Source organism: Pelodiscus sinensis, chromosome 8 (genome assembly GCF_049634645.1).
Source record: "Pelodiscus sinensis isolate JC-2024 chromosome 8, ASM4963464v1, whole genome shotgun sequence".
NCBI classification, from domain to species: Eukaryota; Metazoa; Chordata; order Testudines; family Trionychidae; genus Pelodiscus; species Pelodiscus sinensis.
The window spans coordinates 60,531,147-60,550,510 of record NC_134718.1 but is presented as its reverse complement, the minus strand read 5'-3'; the positions used below and the strand labels follow the sequence as shown (position 1 = coordinate 60,550,510).

General features: G+C 45.1%; 1 long non-coding RNA gene across 2 annotated transcripts in view; it reads right to left on the bottom strand.

Annotated features, from left to right (window-relative positions):
* Nucleotides 1-6,040: 6,040 nt before the first annotated feature.
* LOC102459105 (uncharacterized) overlaps nucleotides 6,041-19,364 on the bottom strand; it is a 60,331-nt gene continuing 47,007 nt past the window's right edge. Inside the window, exons 6-7 of one of the 2 annotated variants that reach the window (XR_012905689.1) lie at nucleotides 10,507-10,708; nucleotides 6,041-8,537 (exon numbers count right to left, since the gene is read on the bottom strand). This is a non-coding gene — a long non-coding RNA (uncharacterized LOC102459105). The remainder of the gene's footprint in view (nucleotides 8,538-10,506; nucleotides 10,709-19,364) is intronic. The other variant, XR_012905690.1, reaches the window with a different exon arrangement.

Here is a 19,364-nt window from a genome sequence, read left to right as displayed (position 1 = left end):
TACCTCCCACCTGAGTGAGCTCAGCGTGTTTTGGTGAGATTCCCTGTTGAGCTAATGGTGGACCACTCAACCACTGGGTCCCTGGGTTGGGGCATGGTGAGTTGGGTGGGCCCAGGCCTCCCTACTGGGACTTCTACTCCTTCCCCCAGTCTAGTGACTCTCCCCTCAACACTGGCAATTATGCTGCACTGCCCTGCAACCCAGGGGCTTCTCTATAGACTCTGGCCTTTCCATGCTGCCCTGAAACTGAGAGGCTGTTCTGTAGACTCTGGCCATTAGGCCATGCTGCTCTACAACCTGAGGGACTGCTGTAGAGGACCTGACCATTAGGCTGTCCTGCCCTGCAAGCAAGGGCTGCTCCATAGACTCTAGCCATTAGGCTGCCCTGCCCTGTGGTGACAGACTGATTTATGTTGCTGACAGACTGGCAGCTGTAATTGGTGTCCACATACCTCTGTGATTCCTCCCCCTCCTTGGGATGGGGGTGTGCATACCCTTCCACAGTTACCAACAACTTTTATTTTCTTTATTGTTATATAAATCTGTTGTGATCCCATGAAAGTATATTCTCTACTGACCAGTCTTCTTGCATCAGCTTTGCCATTCAGCTACATGAACTTTCATCCACTGAAAGCTCAAAAAGATTGTTTGCATTTACATGCTTCCAGCGGTACTTGTGTCACCTATTTTAATTCCTAAATGCTATTTTCCAACCCAGATTTTGAGGCGGAGAGCTTGTCTGCGAGAAGTTTTTGGATGAATTTACTCAGATCCGTGAATGTTTGAAACACGCCTTTACTTCATGACTTCCACCATTTTTAAACTGGATTTTAAGACCAGGGCTTTGATTCTCCACTTTGCCCTACCTGTATTTGGACAGAGTGGGGGGAAGGGAGATTCAGGAGCACCATTGTGACTCTAGATCCAGAGCTGCACTACTGAAAGCTCCAAAGGCTTCTCTGCATGTACGTGTTTCCCCACATTCCTCCGCAAAACTCATTTCTTTCAGGTATTTCAAATCTTTTGTGATTTCTGCCTTTTCCCTTCCGGTTTTTTATTCTCAGGGTTGCAACAGCTCTAAAATGTTCATTTATTTTGCTAATCTTTAGTCTGTTATGAGCTCATTGGAAGGAATTATACAACCTAGCCCCACCTCTGCCCTCATTTGCCCCTGTGTAACAGCACTGATGTGACATCTCTGATTTACGATGAAGTGAGTTCAGAATCATCCCTGATTCTCCCAATCTCTCCTGCCATATGTAACTATGGTGAGGCTGCTGGAGCATCTGGTTTCAGAAAACCCCACTACGACAGACAATGTTAAAACGTTGCAAGCCTCCTTTCCAGATTTCTGTCAGAAATAAGCACTTGCTTGATGGCTGGGATGACAGGGTTCTTCTTTATTGTTCCAGCAGCAGCTTGTACACTTACTTCCACTCAGGCAGCAATAAAAGCAGTTTTGTTTCTGACACTGCCACAGACGTGCTCTATTTTGAATACACACAATCAATGCAACACTGCAGATGCTCTGACACGTCTCCCTTTATTAACTAGATAATCCAATGTAGCAATCCCAGATCACATGACTAGTATGCATGCCTCAGTACTTCTGTCTTGGTAGGTCCTCTGAGCTAAGGAATGAACCATTGACAATTTACAGCTTGTCAGAGAACAACTTGATAGAGACATCTGGATCATGGGGAAAATACTGTCGTGTAAGTTGCAAACAGGATTTCTTTGCTCACTTTGTTCTAGTCAGGTAGGGCAGGGACTTAAAGCAAGCTATCTCCCTTTTTATTGCCACTTTGTGTATTCTACTTCCTGTCCTTGGTTTTGCTAGTTGTTAAGGATGGCACATTTATCAGCTTGTGTAAGCTTCCTCTTGGCTCTTTTCTAGGCACAACTTCTCCCTCTGCAGTTCCTAAAAGAGCTGGCAAAGTGCACCTCCTTTAAGGAGATTGTAACCTTCTCAAAGATTTGATGTTAACAAATGTATTACTTTCCAGGAGTATGCCTACACAGCAACATTATTTCAAAATAATTAGCATTATTTTGAAATTACTTAGTCCACATCTACACAGCAGGCAGTTATTTCAAAATAATGTCTAAATACTGTCAAGCTAGAGGACTACTTACTCCGACTCCTGTAACCCTCATTGTATGAGGAGTAAGAATGCTCTATTTCAAAATAAGTGCTGTGTAGATACTGTACTCCCAATGTTGAAATAAGCTATGCTCAATTTGCCTAGCTTTTTTCAAGTTAAACTCTGCTTTGTAGATGCACCCTAGCTGAATTGATTCATATTAACCTTTTTTACTTAAAGTAGGATGTACTTTTCCAGGCTTCTTCACTTGCATAACATTACAGAAACAAGAAAAACACCATGCAGTCATATAATAAAATTCCCACACACTCTGTGTGGCAAGATTGGCCTTAATTCTATACTCCTGTACCCTGATCCATACAGCATTCAGGAGCTTAATTCTGCAGCAAGATGGAAACACTGCAACAACTTCAAATAAACTGAGGCTATGTCTACAAAAGTTGAGCCTTCATTACAGAGCAGGGGGCTGGACTCGATGACCTGCTGAGGTTTCTTCCAGCTCTATGGTTCTATGATTCTATGTTCTATGATTGTACACTACAAAGTATTTTTGGAAAAATGGCCATTTTTCGGAAAAAAGTCACTTACGTCCACACTGCAATCGTGTTCTTTTGAAAAAAGATTGAAAAAACAGAAGGGGGGTTCTGACATTGGTAAATCTCTTTCTACAAAGAAGAAGCCTTTTTCCAAAAGATCTCTTTTGGAAAAGTCGTGTGTGGATGGGGAAGAGGGAGTTCTTTCGAAAGAAGAGGAAAAAACATAGGTGCCCTGGTGGCCACTCCGTCCATAGTAATCACAGCTTAAATGTGAGATAGCGTCCATTCAGTGTGGATGCTATCTTTCAAAAAAGCAGATCATTTTTTCGATGCGCTTTGGCAGTGTGGACATGCTCTTTTGGAAGAAGATTTTTTGGAAGATCTCTTCTGGAAAAGCTTCTTCCGAAAGAATGTGCAGTCTAGATGTAGCCTGAGAATTTGAGGACTAGCAGGAATTGCACATGAACAAGACTAAACCTGTCACATACTCCCTTGTGTTGTTTGTTTGATATTAAATTCTGGTTTCTTACAGTGCCCCAAATTTCCAAGTTTTTTCCTGCAGATTTGGTTGCTAATCATAATATCTGCATTGAGGAAGCTGGAGATGTCCACCCAGGAGACTATTTTTAAGATACAGGCAGTCCCCGGGTTACGTACAAGATAGGAACTGTATGTAAGTCGGAACTGGTGTCAGCCGCTGCTGAAACTGATCAGTTTCAACTGCGGCTGAATCTGGACGCCAGTTCTGACTTACATACAGATTCAACTTAAGAAACCCAGGCCTTCCCAAGTCAGCTGCTGCTGAAACTGATCAGCGGCTGATTCCAGGAAGCCTGGGGCAGAGCAACTCTGCCTCGGGCTTCCTGTAGTCAGCCGCTGGTCAGTTTCAGCAGTGGCTGACTTGGGAACACCTGGGGCAGAGCAGCTGGGGTGCTGCCGGGTTGGTCCGGAGCGGCGCTGCGAGACCAACCCGGCAGCTCCCAGCTGCTCTACCCCAGGGGTAGGCAAGAAAAGCCTGGTCTCCTGGGGGGGGGCACTAGCTGCACCCCCCCCCCCCAGCAGACCAGGGAGACGGGGAGCAAAGCCACGGAGCACGCCCGCAGTGGGACAGCCGTGGCGCACCTGGGCTGTCCCGCTGCGGGCGTGCTCCAAGGCTTTGCTCCCCGTCTCCCTGGTCTGCAGGGAGATGGGGAGCAAAGCCGCAGAGCACGCCCGCAGCGGGACAGCCCAGGCGCGCTTGGGCTGTCCCGCTGTGGGCGTGCTCCGAGGCTTTGCTCCCCATCTCCCTGGTCTGCTGGTCGGGAGACAGGGAGCAAAGCCGCGGCGCACGCCCGCAGAGGGACAGCTCAAGCGCGACCGGGCTGTCCCGCTGCGGGCGTGCTCCAAGGCTTCGCTCCCCGTCTCCCTGCAGACCAGGGAGACGGGGAGCAGCTTTTCTCGCCCTGGAGGACGAGGGCGGCGGACTGTGGTGCATCAGGGCGTCCCGCCGCTCCCGTCCTCCGGGGCGAGAAAAGCCCCGTTCGCAACTGCGGATCTGACATAAGTCGGATCCGCGTAACTCGGGGACTGCCTGTAATAATTTGATTAAACAGTTCATCTACAGCAGAAGCATGCAGATTTTTAATAGTATGTAGTAAATGAAACACAATCCAAATGCACTTGTTTTAACAATATAATATGAAACAGGTAAAAACCTCAACAATCCCTAGCAAATTGGACTTGCCTATAATACTCACATTTAAAACATGCTCTATAAACTTTAACGATCCTCATTAAAGAGATCAAGAATTCTAAAAGTGCATATGCTGCGTCACTATGACACAGCCTATAAAAAAGGGCAGTGTGTTGCCGCAGCACCACAGAAGCAGTTCTGGGGACCCACAGTTCCCTCCCTCTTTTAAAGTAAAATTCTTCTGACCTGTACAAGAAGTAAATTACTGCCCATTCTCCTCCATGAGCTTGCTTGCATTTACTAGTGCATTTAGGAGTAGAGCCATGTTCCCCCCTCTTCCTGCTCCCAGAGGGAAGGGACATGCAGAGCAGGGCCAGTTTTAGGCCGATTCGACTGATTCCCCGGAATGGGGTCCCATGCCTAAGGGGGCGCTGCTCCCGGGTGCGTGACGCATGCGCAGTGCCATCCAGGGTGCGCGGCGCATGTGCAGGGCCCCGGGCACACGACACATGCACAGTGCCGCCCTAGGCACGCAGCGCATGCATGGCCCCGCCTCCGGAATTGGACCCCGTGCTTGTTAAAACCAGCCCTAGTGCAGAGGTTCAACTGAGGTTATTAATCCCCTTTGTCCCACTGCACAGGTGGACGTGAGTAAAAACTTATCCCATCATAAGATTCAAGGGCTGGAGTTTGCTCCTGGAGGAGACTGCACTGTCTCCCCATTGTACCATAATAAAAGGTTATTTTCAGTATTGCCAGCCCAGAGGGTGATAAAACCATGAGTCAAGTCTCCAAAACTCATGGGATTGGCTTAAAAATCAGGGGACTTAAACATAAGTGTGGGAATCTTTTTATTCACCTTCTGACTTTGGAGCTGTCAGAGTGCATTCACATTTTCAAGTTTCTCTTGAAGGCTATGTCTAGACTGCAGGCTTCTTTCATAAGAAACTTTTCTGGAAGAGATCTTCAGAAAAAACTTCTTCCAAAACAGAGGATCCACACTGCCAAAACACATCGAAAAAGCAATCTGCATTTTTGAAAGATAGCGTCCACGCTGAATGGACGCTATCTCACATTTAAGCTGTGATTACTATGATGGAGTGGCCACCAGGATATCTGTGCTTTTTCCTCTTTCCTCTTCTTTCAATATAACTCCCTCTTCCCCTTCCACACACGCCTTTTTCCAAAAGAGCTCTTTCAGAAAAAGGCTTCTTCCTTGTAGAAAGAGGTTTACCAATGTCAGAAAAAACCCTCTGTTCTTTCCATTTTTTTTAAAAGAACATGACTTCAGTGTAGACGTAAGTGACTTTTTTGGAAAATTGGCCGTTTTTCTGAAAAAACTCTGCAGTGTAGACATACCCTAACTGAAACTTTTTTGGAAAGCTGAAATTCTGAACTAATCACATGTCTCCAGGAGCTGGAGCTTTAAGAAAGACCCCAAACCTTATAAGACTCTTAATAAAATCATTACTCATGGCAGTGGTGACTCTTCTTTAGGAAAAAGTGTACTTTCCAGAAAATGAATGGTTTCTAAAATACATTTTAATTCATAGATCACAATCTTACATGAGTTCACAAGCTAATTTTAATTAGGATAGTGTACTACAGCAATTCTTGCTAGAAGTTTCCTATTTCTAGTATAGTACCAGACTATTTACTCCTCTGAACTTTTTACACTTTTTTGCCGAGTTACAGTAGAAAAAAAATTGAGTAAAGTATTCCTGTACCACATGCCAATTTATCTTTCTGAAAACTTTCATAGTGTTTCCAGCATTTATAGAACAAATGGGAGGTCAATGGTGCTTTTATTTCACATGGCAGTATCTGAAGCTCTCAATATTTTATCATGACATGTAGGAGCCTTTAAATCATTATGGCACCACATACCCTTAATATGATCCTAAGAAGAGGCACAATTAAACATATCAGGAAAGGCAGAGGGCAACTTGGAGTAAGAAAGTGGATGAACTTTCTGTAACTGTCAATTTTTGCAAATATCTTGGTTGATCCTGGTTAGAGATAGTTCATACAACACCTGCTCTGTTTGTGGTGTTTTTTCTTTCAGAACTCAGTCTTGCCCAACCATAAGCCTGTCTTCCTCCTGCAGTAAAACTTAGAAAAATCAGGGCTTTTGATTTCACTTACACTGTTAAAGCTTTGTGCTTTTCCCAGGTCTCCATACTCCACATGTCAGGATGATTCAGTACTATTTCACTATACAGCTCCGCACTGATAGGCGAGAGAGCTTTGTCAATCCAGAACTACCGTAAAATCTCGAGTATAATGCGCAGTTTCCCCCCAGGTTATTTAGCCTCAAAGTCGGGGTGCACATTATAAATAGGAGCTATATTTTAAAGTTTTATTTTGGCAGAAGCCGACGAATCTGTAAGTAGCACCAGGCTGGGGAACTTCCCCTCCCCTCCACACAGAAAATTTCCCACCTGCTGCCCCGCCAGGCTCCCGGACAAGGCGAGGAGCCAGCGTTTCCACCAGGCTGCAGTGCCCTGGCTTGCTGCCTGCCTGGTGCTCCTTCAGGCTGCGCCTGGGGGTCCCAGTGGCAGGCGCGAGCTTGGCATGGTGCACGGGCAGCTGTCTGGGAGGGTGGGGGGCAGGTTTCAAACTCCGCCGCTGGCTCCCCCGGCTGCGTTCATGTTTCCTGGGTGAGCCTGCAGGTGGGAGCAGGGGTCCCTCCTTACTGCTCTCCGGCAGCCCAGGGCCGCTCTGGGAAGCGGGCGAGGCTGGGGCTGGAGCTGGTGGGTTGGCTCCTGGCTTTTTTAAAGAAAAATGTCTGAGGTAAGCGCGATGTACAATGGGGTGCGCATTATATATAGGAGTTCAGTTTTTTTCATTATGCTAAGATTCAAACGTCAGGGTGTGCATTACGCATTATACTCAAGATGTTATGGTATGTGTTGTTTTGACTGCAGTAGTGCCTAGCAACGCCAGGGCTGACCTGGGACACAAAGCATGGTGCAAGAAGGCAGGAGTGGACTGCATCTTGAACCATAGAAAATTGCTCCATAGAAAATGATCTCCAGTCTGTACCATGCTGTTACTTTCAGTTCTCTCCACAAACAGCAATATCATTTACAATGTCCTTTGTCTCCTCAATCCTTTTCCCAGGGCCCAAGAGAAGAAGAGGTCTATGGCTCTGGACTCAGCTAACCCTGCTCCAATCTCCTGCGTTTCCTTTCTGTGCCTTTCTGATCAGTCTTGAGCTGATGGGCTAATTGGCTCTGTAGCTCACACAGCCACCTGACTAGATAATTAATTCCCAGTCAGCTTTCTTGAGGATGGAAGGGAACTAATTGGTGTCAGAATGATCCGAGTACAGGATCACCTGTTAATGCCCTGCACTCTGTCACAACAGGACAACCCTTCCCCCTCATCCTCCCCCACACACAGTTCCTGCCCCAAAGAGCTGCGCAGGAGTTTTTGAAGAGAGGTCACATGCAGGGGATTGATCACAGAGCTGCTGTTAATTAAAGACTCTTGAATTCTAAGTCTCATACTGTGACTCTCTCTGTGTCTTTAGATAATTCACACTTAATTTCTGCCTCAGTTTCTCCTTCTCTTGCCTATTGTGTAGGGCTCTTCCAAAAAGGATGTGAAGTCTTTTGAATGTGGACCTCATTTTATGTCCACAACTATGTGTGGAAGGGATTTATTGGAATTTTTTTTGTTTGGTTTGGATGCAGTGTGGCGGGCAGCCTCCATTTGTGTCCACAAATAACTACAAAGCCAAAGTGGTAATACCCTTGCTTAGTTTGTACCATGATTGGTATATGCGAGAGGCTAGGCTTTAAAACTCTCACGCAGAAGCACGATGCCACTGCCAGGGGCAACATAGCCTGAGGAGTCAGTGGATAATAACAATGGTCTTGTGACAGAGGTGATTTTTGGAACCTTGATCCCGGTCAGATGACTGAGTCAGGACATAAAATTTAGTCTGCTCTCAGCATCTGTGTCTAGCACACATTTAAGGTACTAGTCATGCTACCTGGAAATTTGGACACCCTCAGATTATTTCTCCTGTATGACCAGCATCAGGACATAGGCTTCACCTGGTCCTAAAACATTGTCCACTGGCCTGCCAAATGAAATTGATGTCCTCACATAAACATCCAGCTGTGAAAAATCATTCCTGTTAGGCACTGTGAGGTTTCTTTACTCCAGGCATGTGTGAGCCTCATTGCCATAGTTACTTGGGATCATCTTCTTTACCTGCCATCCAGAAAACAAACACGTGTGAGACACAAGACTGTAAAAACTGACAGTAACATAATGGCACTCTTCAAACACCCACATTCCAAATAACACTTCCTCCAGCTGCACAGTTGAATCCTCTGCAACCAGCCCTCATATCTCTTTGGAGAGATCTGCCTTGTCCACTTGCTCTTGAGATTTCAGTGGAACTCTTTAGTTTCCAGTATCAGAGGGATAGTCTTGTTAGTCTGTGTGACGGCGCGTTGGGGTTTTCCCGTCTCCTGCACCCCTGTAATAGCACGGACAGACTCCACCAGCCAGTAGAATAGAGGGTGTTTATTGCTTCTTCAGGGTACAGCACAGCACAGATGTAATCTGGTTCCAGAGCAGGCATAGGATGCCTCAGCTCCCCTTGAGATGGGGGAGACTGGGCCCCTAAATTCCAGCTCGTTTCCCTAGGCTGTCTCCTCCATGCTCCCAGACAGAAACTAAAACTCTCTTCAAGCCCTGCCCCGCAGCCAGGGGTGGCATTCCACCTTCCTTTGTTTCTCTCCCTGGGGGGTAGCTGGTCGGACAGGTTGAGAGACCCTTGCCTAGTGACTCATCCCCTGTCCTGCTGGGCCGTACTACAGACAGCTGCCAGTGGGGGTCACCCACAGCCCAAGTTTAGCAACCAGCAAGGTACTCACACTACATCACAGTCTGGATCTGCAAAAGCGACAAGGAGTCCTGTAGCACCTTATAGACTAACAGATGTATTGGAGCATAAACTTTCGAGGGCAAAGACCCACTTCATCAGATACATCTGACGAAGTGGGTCTTTGCCCATGAAAGCTTATGCTCCAATTCATCTGTTAGTCTATAAGGTGCTACAGGACTCCTTGTCTCATTAGTTTCCATGTGCCAACTAATGTTTACCTTCCTCTGGATGCCTCAATACTTTATAGCACTCAGACATTTCTAAGTGCTGTACAAACAACAATTACTTGATCCTACATCACCCTTGGTGTGTGTGTGTGAGAGAAGTATTATCATCTCCATTTTGCCTGCAGGGAACCTGAGCATCAGAGGATAAGGGACTTGCCTGAGGCTACACAGCAAGTCAGTGGCGCTGCTTCTTTTATTACTCAGGAGCCCTGGCTCCTGGTCCATGTTCAGAGTATTAGAGCAGTGGTATGCAAACTCTTTCAGCCACACCCCCACTGCTGGTGGTGCCCATCTGCAGTGTGAAGGTACTGACAGGCCTTAGAGAGCTCCCTATCAGCATAAAGCAGCCACATTGTCTATGCAGTGTGACCTGTGTCCAGGGCAGCACAGCCTAGTGGCCACAGAGCTAATATGCAATCTCTAGTGTTCAGGGTAGTTCGGCCCAGCGGCCACAGAGTCTATACACAGTACAGACCAGCAGCCTCAGAGTCAATATACAATTCGTCTGGGATCAGGGTAGTACAGCCCAATGGCCTCAGCATATATATACAGGTAGTCCCCAAGTTATGAACGCATCGATTTACGACCATTTGTTCTTACGACCAACCTCCCACTAAGCATGTCCCCAAGTTACCAACGCGACTTGCGCTTATGAACAGCACGGTCACATTTAAAAGAATGGGGTCCGACTTACGAACAGATCGAGTTACGACCAAGTGCTTTGTATGGAACTCGTTCGTAAGTCGGGGACTATCTGTAGTATGGAGCATGCAAAGCATATATATAGTATGGCCCAGCAGCCAGAGTCAATATAAGCTCCCTCTAGGATCAGGGCAGTATGGCCCAATGGCCACAGAATCAATATATAATAGACAAAGCTCCCCCATGTGGGGGTATCTGAGGAGGGGGGAGGTAGGGAGACCCAGGCCATCCCTCTCCAACGAATCCCAAACCAGGGCCCTATTACCAGTGACATTGTCCACTTTTAGCTCTACAGGAAATCCCATTGCAACACATCAAGCTCTCAGAGAGCAATTCCCTGCCCTGGGTGACTTCCTACCCAGAGCTTGTAAGAAGTCCTCTTCATCTTCATGCTCTGGTCCAGAGGCTTCTACTGCAGTCCCTCTCGGCCTGTCTTTTGTACACGGAGAAGTTCTAAAATGGCTCCCCTATGTTACATCTACTAAACAATTGTAGCGGTGAGGTGCAAATATCAGTGGAAATGCCTCATGTCCAACAGCTTCAGGGGTAGCTGAGTTAGTCTGTTACAGAAAAAAACAACAAATGGTCTGGTAGGACTTTATAGACTAATGAAACATTTTCAAGAATTTCTCCAGATACTTAATGATTCTCTGTCTCCCACCGCCCTCCCTTTTTCTTTCTCTCCTCTTCCCCTCTCCTATTTATTTCACGTTTTCATATTCTCAACTCATAACTCCGATCATCTGAAGAAGTGAGCTGTGCCCACGAAAGCTCATGATACCATCTACATGTTTCGTTAGTCTATAAAGCGCTACCAGACCATTTGTTGTTTTATTCATGTCCAGCAGTTTGCCAAGAAAATCCCATTGAAACAACAATAACATGGCACAAGGAAGGTTTTCAAGGCACTTGAGGGAATCCAGGCAGAAATACACATCCATGACATTACAAGTAATAATTCAGATTTCCTTGGAAATACAAAATATTACACACTTCACAATCCAACAAGCTTCTACAAAATTTCTTTGCTCAGCTCAGACCTTTCCCAACTGCTGTGGTCTGGGCAGGATCCATTCATACTGTAACCTTCTTGGCATCTAGCCCTCTGACGTGTCCTGACAAGGCTAAAGCAAAATGGTGAGCTGATCTCTCTCTCTCTCCCTCCTTCTGGCATTCTCAGACTTCTCTAATTATTCTTATTATTCTTAATAATATTTGCATTGTAACAGTGCCTGAAGCCTCCAGTCATGTCAAAAGGCCTCAATCTGGATTTGGAGCCCCACTGAGGGAGACACTGTATACTAGAGTTGGTTTTTAAAAGTCCCTTAATAACATTTTTAGTTAAAAAATACTTTTTTGACAAACCAAAAAAAAAATTGTGGAAAGTGTCTGCTTTTCTCTGGTTTATTAAAATTCTTGTATCAGAAAGCCAAAAATTTGAAAAAATAACAATTTTCACATGAAGTATATTTGGTTTTCAGGAATTTTTCACTAAAAATACACTGAAAATATTCAAATTTGGGGTGAAAATGTTCAGGTTTTACCAAAAAACCTTGTTTTTTTGAGAAAGTCAAAATTTTCTGTAGGAATAAAAAATTCCAGCCAGTTCAACTGTACACACATATAATAAAAAGGTCACTGCTTCAAAGCACTTGCAGTATAAGTAATCCTTAAGTATATTTAAAAGCTTTGGGTGCCATATAAGTCTTATTGGCTGGAGTCAATCCTTTTTTATATTCCAGATATATCTTCAGTCCCTGGCTCTATGATTATAATCTCCACTGACTTTTTTCTTGCTCAGGATTGCTCATAGCAAGGGAGGGAGAGGACATAGCTTACATATTTTGACACTTGGCTCCCTTATTCCCTCTAAGAAAGTCTTTTCTTGAATGTTACAGTCTATCAGGAGATTTTTATATTTTACTTTTTTTAGGTTAGAGATGAGCTCAAACTACAAAGCCCTCATCCAGATTTCAAACATTTTAACATCTGTCACTGTTTGGATGGGGAGTTTTTTTTTTATTTAGCCCACCTGCAAAACTTTTATGCATGTTTGGAATTTAAATACTTTTGAGATTTGGAAATGTATGTCTCCTATACTTTGGTTTGAGCCCATTTATATTTAAAATATGTTGCTTTTACTTTTGAAAAGACACAATGTAACCAATATTTCCTAAACTACAGGGGAACTTCCACCAGACGCTTGCAAAATACTTTCAAATTAAATAATTAAGGCTAATAACAATACTTACCATGTTGGGGCAGGTTATTTTCTAAATAAAAGGGATATTGCAATATAGAGTGACTTTCTTATAGTCACATAACAAAGTTGCACCGACTTGGGAATGGAAGCTAGGAGTCATGTGTCTCAGTTCTTTTCACTAAACTCTTGACCACACTTACGTTTATCATTGCAATTTATCCATAGGCTTCCACTTTAATCACAGCCAACCCCATTGACATCCACAGCATTAAATACCTTTTCAACATTACAAAAGAGCATAAATGCTTCTTGCCTTTACTCTTTTTTAAATCTTTGCATGCTCCAAAAAGAATTATCATTTCAAAATGTATAATCTTGTGGGAATAGAATATGGTTCATATAACAGAGAAAATGGTTGAGTAGTGGCCCCTAAAATAATGGCAGGTTAAAATGATGATTGTGTTTATTCAAGCCTGCATTTTCCTGTAGACATGTAAAGTTGAACACCTAAAAACGGAAGCCCTCAAATTGGTGGGAACTTGTCTGAATGAGTAAATGGATATAGTCTCTAAGGCAGTGATTCCCAACCTTTTTCTCATGGAAGAAACTCCTAAAATAATTTTTCATATCCTGAGGAACCTCTACCTATGAAAATGCTTGGCCAGAAAAAGTTGACAGTGGGGAGCGCAATTCAATTACTGCTAAATTTTTTCAAGAATATTTATTTGTAAAGAGCTGTTATATATATGTGTGTGTGTGTCAGCTTACATTGTAAGAAAAAAAATTGGAGTATTTTTCCTGTCTTTTTTTGTATCATCTAATCTTTTTTTTCAAATATCAAATATCCTCCCCCTCTTGCCTTATTTTCTTTCTCTTCTCCTCCCCCTCCTGCCTCACTCTCTCTTTCTCTTCTCCTCCCCCTCCTGCCTCACTCTCTCTTTCTCTTCTCCTCCCCCTCCTGCCTCACTCTCTCTTTCTCTTCTCCTCCCCCTCCTGCCTCACTTTTTCTTTCTCTTCTCCTCCCCCTCCTGCCTCACTCTCTCTTTCTCTTCTCCTCCTCCTCCTGCCTCTCACTCTCTTTCTCTTCCCTTCCCACTTCTGCCTCACTCTCTCTTTCTCTTCTCCTCCCCCTCCTGCCTCTCACTCTCTTTCTCTTCCCTTCCCGCTTCTGCCTCACTCTCTCTTTCTCTTCTCCTCCTCCTCCTGCCTCTCACTCTCTTTCTCTTCCCTTCCCACTTCTGCCTCACTCTCTCTTTCTCTTCTCCTCCTCCTCCTGCCTCTCACTCTCTTTCTCTTCCCTTCCCACTTCTGCCTCACTCTCTCTTTCTCTCCTCCTCCTCCTCCTCCTACCTCTCACTCTTTTTCTCTTCCCTTCCCGCTTCTGCCTCACTCTCTCTTTCTCTTCTCCTCCCCCTCCTGCCTCTCACTCTCTTTCTCTTCTCCTCCTCCTCCTACCTCTCACTCTCTTTCTCTTCCCTTCCCGCTTCTGCCTCACTCTCTCTTTCTCTTCTCCTCCCCCTCCTGCCTCTCACTCTCTTTCTCTTCTCCTCCTCCTCCTGCCTCTCACTCTCTTTCTCTTCCCTTCCCACTTCTGCCTCACTCTCTCTTTCTCTTCTCCTCCCCCTCCTGCCTCACTCTCTCTTTCTCTTCTCCTCCTCCTCCTACCTCTCACTCTTTTTCTCTTCCCTTCCCGCTTCTGCCTCACTCTCTCTTTCTCTTCTCCTCCCCCTCCTGCCTCTCACTTGCAGAGCCCAAATGGCTGCTTACTCCTGCGCGGCAGCCCGGCTGAGCTGTGGAGAAGTCAGCTGAGTGCCAGGGTGGGAGGCGAAGGCCATGACAGAGGCTGTAGGCCCCCCTCGCTGAGCAGCACAGAAGTCAGCAGAGCGCCAGGGTGGGAGACAAAGGCCGTGACAGAGGCTCCCAGCCTGACGCTCGTCTGATTTCTGCACTGCTCATCTGGGCCGCCACGTGAGAGCAAGCAGCGTAAGCGGCCGTTTGGAGCGTGGCTTGCGCTGCTTGCTCCTGCGCGACGCAGAAGTCAGCCGAGAGCCAGGGCGGAAGGCGAAGGGCATGACAGATGCTCCAGGCCCCACCCAGCATTATTTATTCCATGATTTCTCATGGAACCCCTGATAATGGTCCTTGGAACCCCAGGGTTCATGGAACCCCGGTTGGGAAACACTGCTCTAAGGGGTAGCCATGTTAATCTGTAACTTTAGAAACAGCAAGCAGTCCTGTGGCACCTTAGAGACTAACACATTTATTAGGTCTGAGCTTTCAGACTCATCAGATTAAGTGGATTTTACCCACAAAAGCTCATGCCCTAATAAAAGTGTTAGTCCTGTGACAGCAGAGACTGACTGCTCCTTCTTTTAAAATGTGTGCTTGTAACTCCTCTAACCTGCAGTAGATGGCAGTATAGGCATATAGGAGTGAACAGGGTGACATTACAAGCTGTTCTCAGTAAAGGGACAAATCAGAACAAGGAACACATTTGGAATGAAGTAAATATGCTCCAGTTTGGCAGTGTAAAAGAAGGATGAATGGATGGTCTGATAAGACATATAAAATTACCGCATAATGAAATGACAAACTACATAGCGTAAGATAGATGGGTAAATATAATAGGTTCCCACAGTGCCGGAAGGATTTACAGGCAACCATATGTATAATTCCCCTATTCCTCTAGAGGGCTGTACATTTGGCTATGCCAAACTTGTTTACCAGTGACACTACCACAGAGGAAAACTAACTGAATGTCTGTGGTGCAGAGGTTGCTACCATCTGCTCCTAAAACAAAGAAAGGAAGAAGAATCCAAGAGTGCTGCAGAAAGAAATGGGCTGTTTCTAGAGGAACAGAAGAGACTTCCTTGGTTCAAACAAATACAAAAGAAAGAAGTTGTACCATTTACAGCAGTGTTTTTATGTTTTGCGTTTGTACAAGGCCTACAACAATAGGGTCCCTTGCTTGGCTAATGTTCCTAAGTACACACAACAAAGAATGTGGTCATGCAAACAATTAATTATGAGTCCTGAAAATTACTAGATCCTACTTTCAGCAGTTGTGTAGCCAAAGTAGTTACCCACACTTATTTCTAAAATTAGAAACAAACTTGGACCCCTTCTAGGAGCAATAAACCACATCATCATATGGCTATGACCATAAATCTGTTAGCAACCAGTTATCTTGTTTCCATTATGTGGCCAGTAGTTTTGAATATACTTATATGTTTTTCACATTATAATACTGTGTTCTGGTCTTAACAATAAGAACAAAGGGTGATCATACAATTCAGCACAAGTGGCTACCTCTGACTCAAGAGAAAGCTCAGACTGAGCTGGTGTAGGATCAATGAACTAACTCTGACCCCTTCAGAGGGTGGTCCCTGAAGGTCAAGACTGAGGTTATTGACAGGGCAACTTAGGGAAATTCACACTGCAGCTTCCTGACTGTATATGGTCTGTCAATAAAAAGAAGTGTATGTTATTGCCAGCCACAGGCACCTATTTAGTAAATAAAATACAAAATATCCTATTACAATTATTTATTTTTCCTGGACTGAAACAGTACAGCAAAGTCCAGAGTTTGTGTTGCACAATTGGGTTAGGTCTACACTGCAGCCCTATTTAAGAATATGGAGGTATCCCAAAATAGCTATTCCATGTCTTTTGAGTGCACCCATTATTTCAAAATATAACAGGCTTGCTATTCCAATGTCCCTGTAAATCTCATTCCACAAGGAGTAAGGGATGTTATGGAATAGAGATTTATTTCAAAATAAGTGCTGCGTAGACAGTGCAAAATTTCAAAATTAGCTATTTTGCAATAACATCGAAATAAGATATGCAATTTACATAGCTCAAATTGCATATCTTATTTTGACCTATGGTGCATTTGATCCAAAATTATATCATGTGTGAACCAAACAATGCTACAGTGCAAATGATACTAATATCCTGGACCCCAACATTTTCTCCCATGGAAAATTTTACACAGACAGAAAGTTGATGTGGGCAAATCAATGTAGTACTTTGTGTTTCAGATACTCTTCAGAGTTCAGATTAACAGCTGGATGGCCAGAAGAAAACATACAATTTCAGGATACATCAAGGACCAACAGGATGTCACATCTTGATAATGCGTTGACTAGTGTGTGTGTGGGGAGATGTGTGTGTGCACATATGCGGGGGAAGGGGGATTCTCAGGTGACATATTGATGGCATAAAGCTCGTTCTGTAGGTGGCATGTCTGGAATGCTATGGATCTCTGATGATCTTCAATAGGCAATGGCTTGGGAGGGAGTGGGCATTACCAGCTACCAAAATTTAGATCAGTTCTGGGGGTGCTCTAAGTTGCACTGATGGGCAAATGAACCACACGAGCTGGTAGTGAAAGCATAAAGTTGGCATAAGAAACACATTTACCTCTCGGCTGTGCCAAGCACAGCTCAACTAGAGCTGAAGATTCAGTCCATTTTCTTGGAATCTTTACAATTAAAATAACTATTGTGAATAACTGTCTCAGGTGCAAATCATAAAAACCTGCAGGAGACCAACATCAAGTGGAAAATGTAATGTGCTTGTATGTCAGAGGTCAGAGTTGGTTCTCGCTATAGAGTGGGCAGGACCTGGCTCTGCTGGTCTGCAGATTCCCTTCAAATCTTGGGGAAATAAGCGAATGTCAGGGTATCCACAAAGAGCTAATGCCTTCGCACTGTTCCATGGATAGTCTGTTCATCATGGCATCATTTAAGTTTTTTGGAGTCATGCTACCAGTCTTTCCTGGCAAGACCAGGAGCAATACCCCCTTCAGTAACATTTGTGGGAATACAGTGTGTGCCCATGCAAGTTTTAGCACTCACTATCTTCTCTGGGAAAATCCCAGCATGAGTTTAGAAGAGTTTAGTTTCCTGCCAGCTAGGAAAACTGAGGGGAGACAGAAAGCCCCTGCTGGCTGAGAGGCTGACAGAAGAGAGAACGCCCCTGCCAGCTGGGGAGGGAAAGCCCCACTGGATGGGACCCTGCACCCTGAGCCGTTCATCACCCTCCCAACCCTCATTCTTGTACCTCCCCACATCCCTAGCCCCCTGCCCTGAGATCCTCCTCAGCCTCTCACCCTGACTCCTGCAACCTCCCACACCACCAGCCCCCTGCCCTGAAGGACCAAGGCAATGTTGGGTAAGTCTTCTAGTATTTGTATAATGTACAAGTCCTGAATCCCTTATCATAGAAAACTTAAGCAGTGGGAGTCAAGGGAGAGAAATCTCCAGGAGGACTTCCTTTGGGACTCCCCCACGCCCCTTCCCATCAACCTGCTAATGGTGTTGTGTTTTCCCTCATCTCCCTTGGAAAATACTGTCCCAACCTGGTAGATCTTCAAGGATGGTAGGAACCTGGAGCTGGATGCCCAGAGCCCAGTGTTTCTCTAACACTAACTCTGGACCTGAGTTCCTGCTATCGACTGGCTCTCTACAGTGCAGCTCCACCACAGACACATTACTAACAATTCTCCTGGGGTGAGGCATCCCATGGGGTCAGGGAGAGATATACACAGAAATATACCGCCCACAAGAGGGAAGCACTGGGACAATTTGCAGCCATAGTGGTCTGTTAAGCATACTCACTCCTGACTCTGGCCTACCCAGCCGCCTTGCTTCCACACTGTCTGGAAATAAGTGGGAGCAATGCAGCGGTGCTGGCCAAGTTCCAGTTGTATGCAAAAAGGAGAAGAGCTATAAACAGGACTGCACGTGTCTGTGTCTGTGTCTGTGTCTGTGTCTGTGTAAGAACAAGATCCAGAATCGCCCAAGAGACATCTGACAATGGAATTTGAACAAAATCCAATACTTATAATATTCCCAAGCACTTGCAATAATTAGCAGTAACTAACAACTAAGCCAGAATCATAGCATTAAAAAAGATCACAAGGGTCATCTAATCTAGCCCCCAATGTTTGTCTTGCAAGGCATAGTGGAAGGCAAGTATTATTTTGCCATGTGAAATAGGTGATTTACTCAAACATTTCTTGATCCCCGAGGGGGGGAGGCCTTTGGACTCTGTACCAGGGCAGTGAAATTCACAGCTCTAATTTTATGTGGGCTGTGGGGGCAAGCTTCTAAACTGGTATAAATCGGCAAAGCTCCTTTGGCTTCAGCCACTGTAAGAAGAAACTGCAAAGTTAACTTCAGGGCACTATATGATCCCTCTTCCCCCCTCCCCCCTGGAAAATCTAACCCCAATGTTAGATCTTAAATCTCAATGAAAAACAAACCCTAATACATTTTAGCAAGGGGGCGGGGCTTAACAGAGCTGGTTCTACAGATCTTTTATAAACCTAAACAGGCTTTGGTTTCTCTTGTCCTGTAAAAACACACTGGGAACATCCCCCGCTCCCCTGCCTCCCACTTTTCCTTCATTTTAATGAGCAAGAAAAGGGGGTGGGGAAAATGCCAACGAGCAATTATACAAAATATATACTGTGCTGATTAGGGATTCCTTTTCTTTAACGTCAAGAAGCCTGCTTTGAGTTCATGTTAAATCTCTCCCTCTCTAATGAGATATGGCTTATCCAGCTCAGAACAGAAAAAAAGATACAATTAACTTGTGGGGGGAAAGCAACAGTTTTCTAGGAGAAAAGGAGAGGAAGGGAAGAATTTGTGTCACAAAGGGGAATTAGGAAGGTTTGATCCTAGAGGCACTTATTAAAGTGAGTAACTTCACTCAGATGAAGAGCACTCTCTAGGAATGGGATTTGGGTGTTTTCAGGATCCAGCTCTAAAATAATTCTCCTTTAGGCGCTGTGTTCCGCCCTTCCCATTTTTCCTTGGAAGCAGGATCAGGCCCCAAATGGGAAAACTGAAAGAAACATGTCACCGGGTGAAGCAGCACTCCAGCTCCCAGAAATCTCTGTGGAGCCCTTGTGGGGGAGGTGGGTGCTATGCGTGTCAGTCCCTGGAGGGATCGGCATGCAAGGTTCATACGGATCCAGGTCAGCCCCCAGCCTCTCCCTGAGA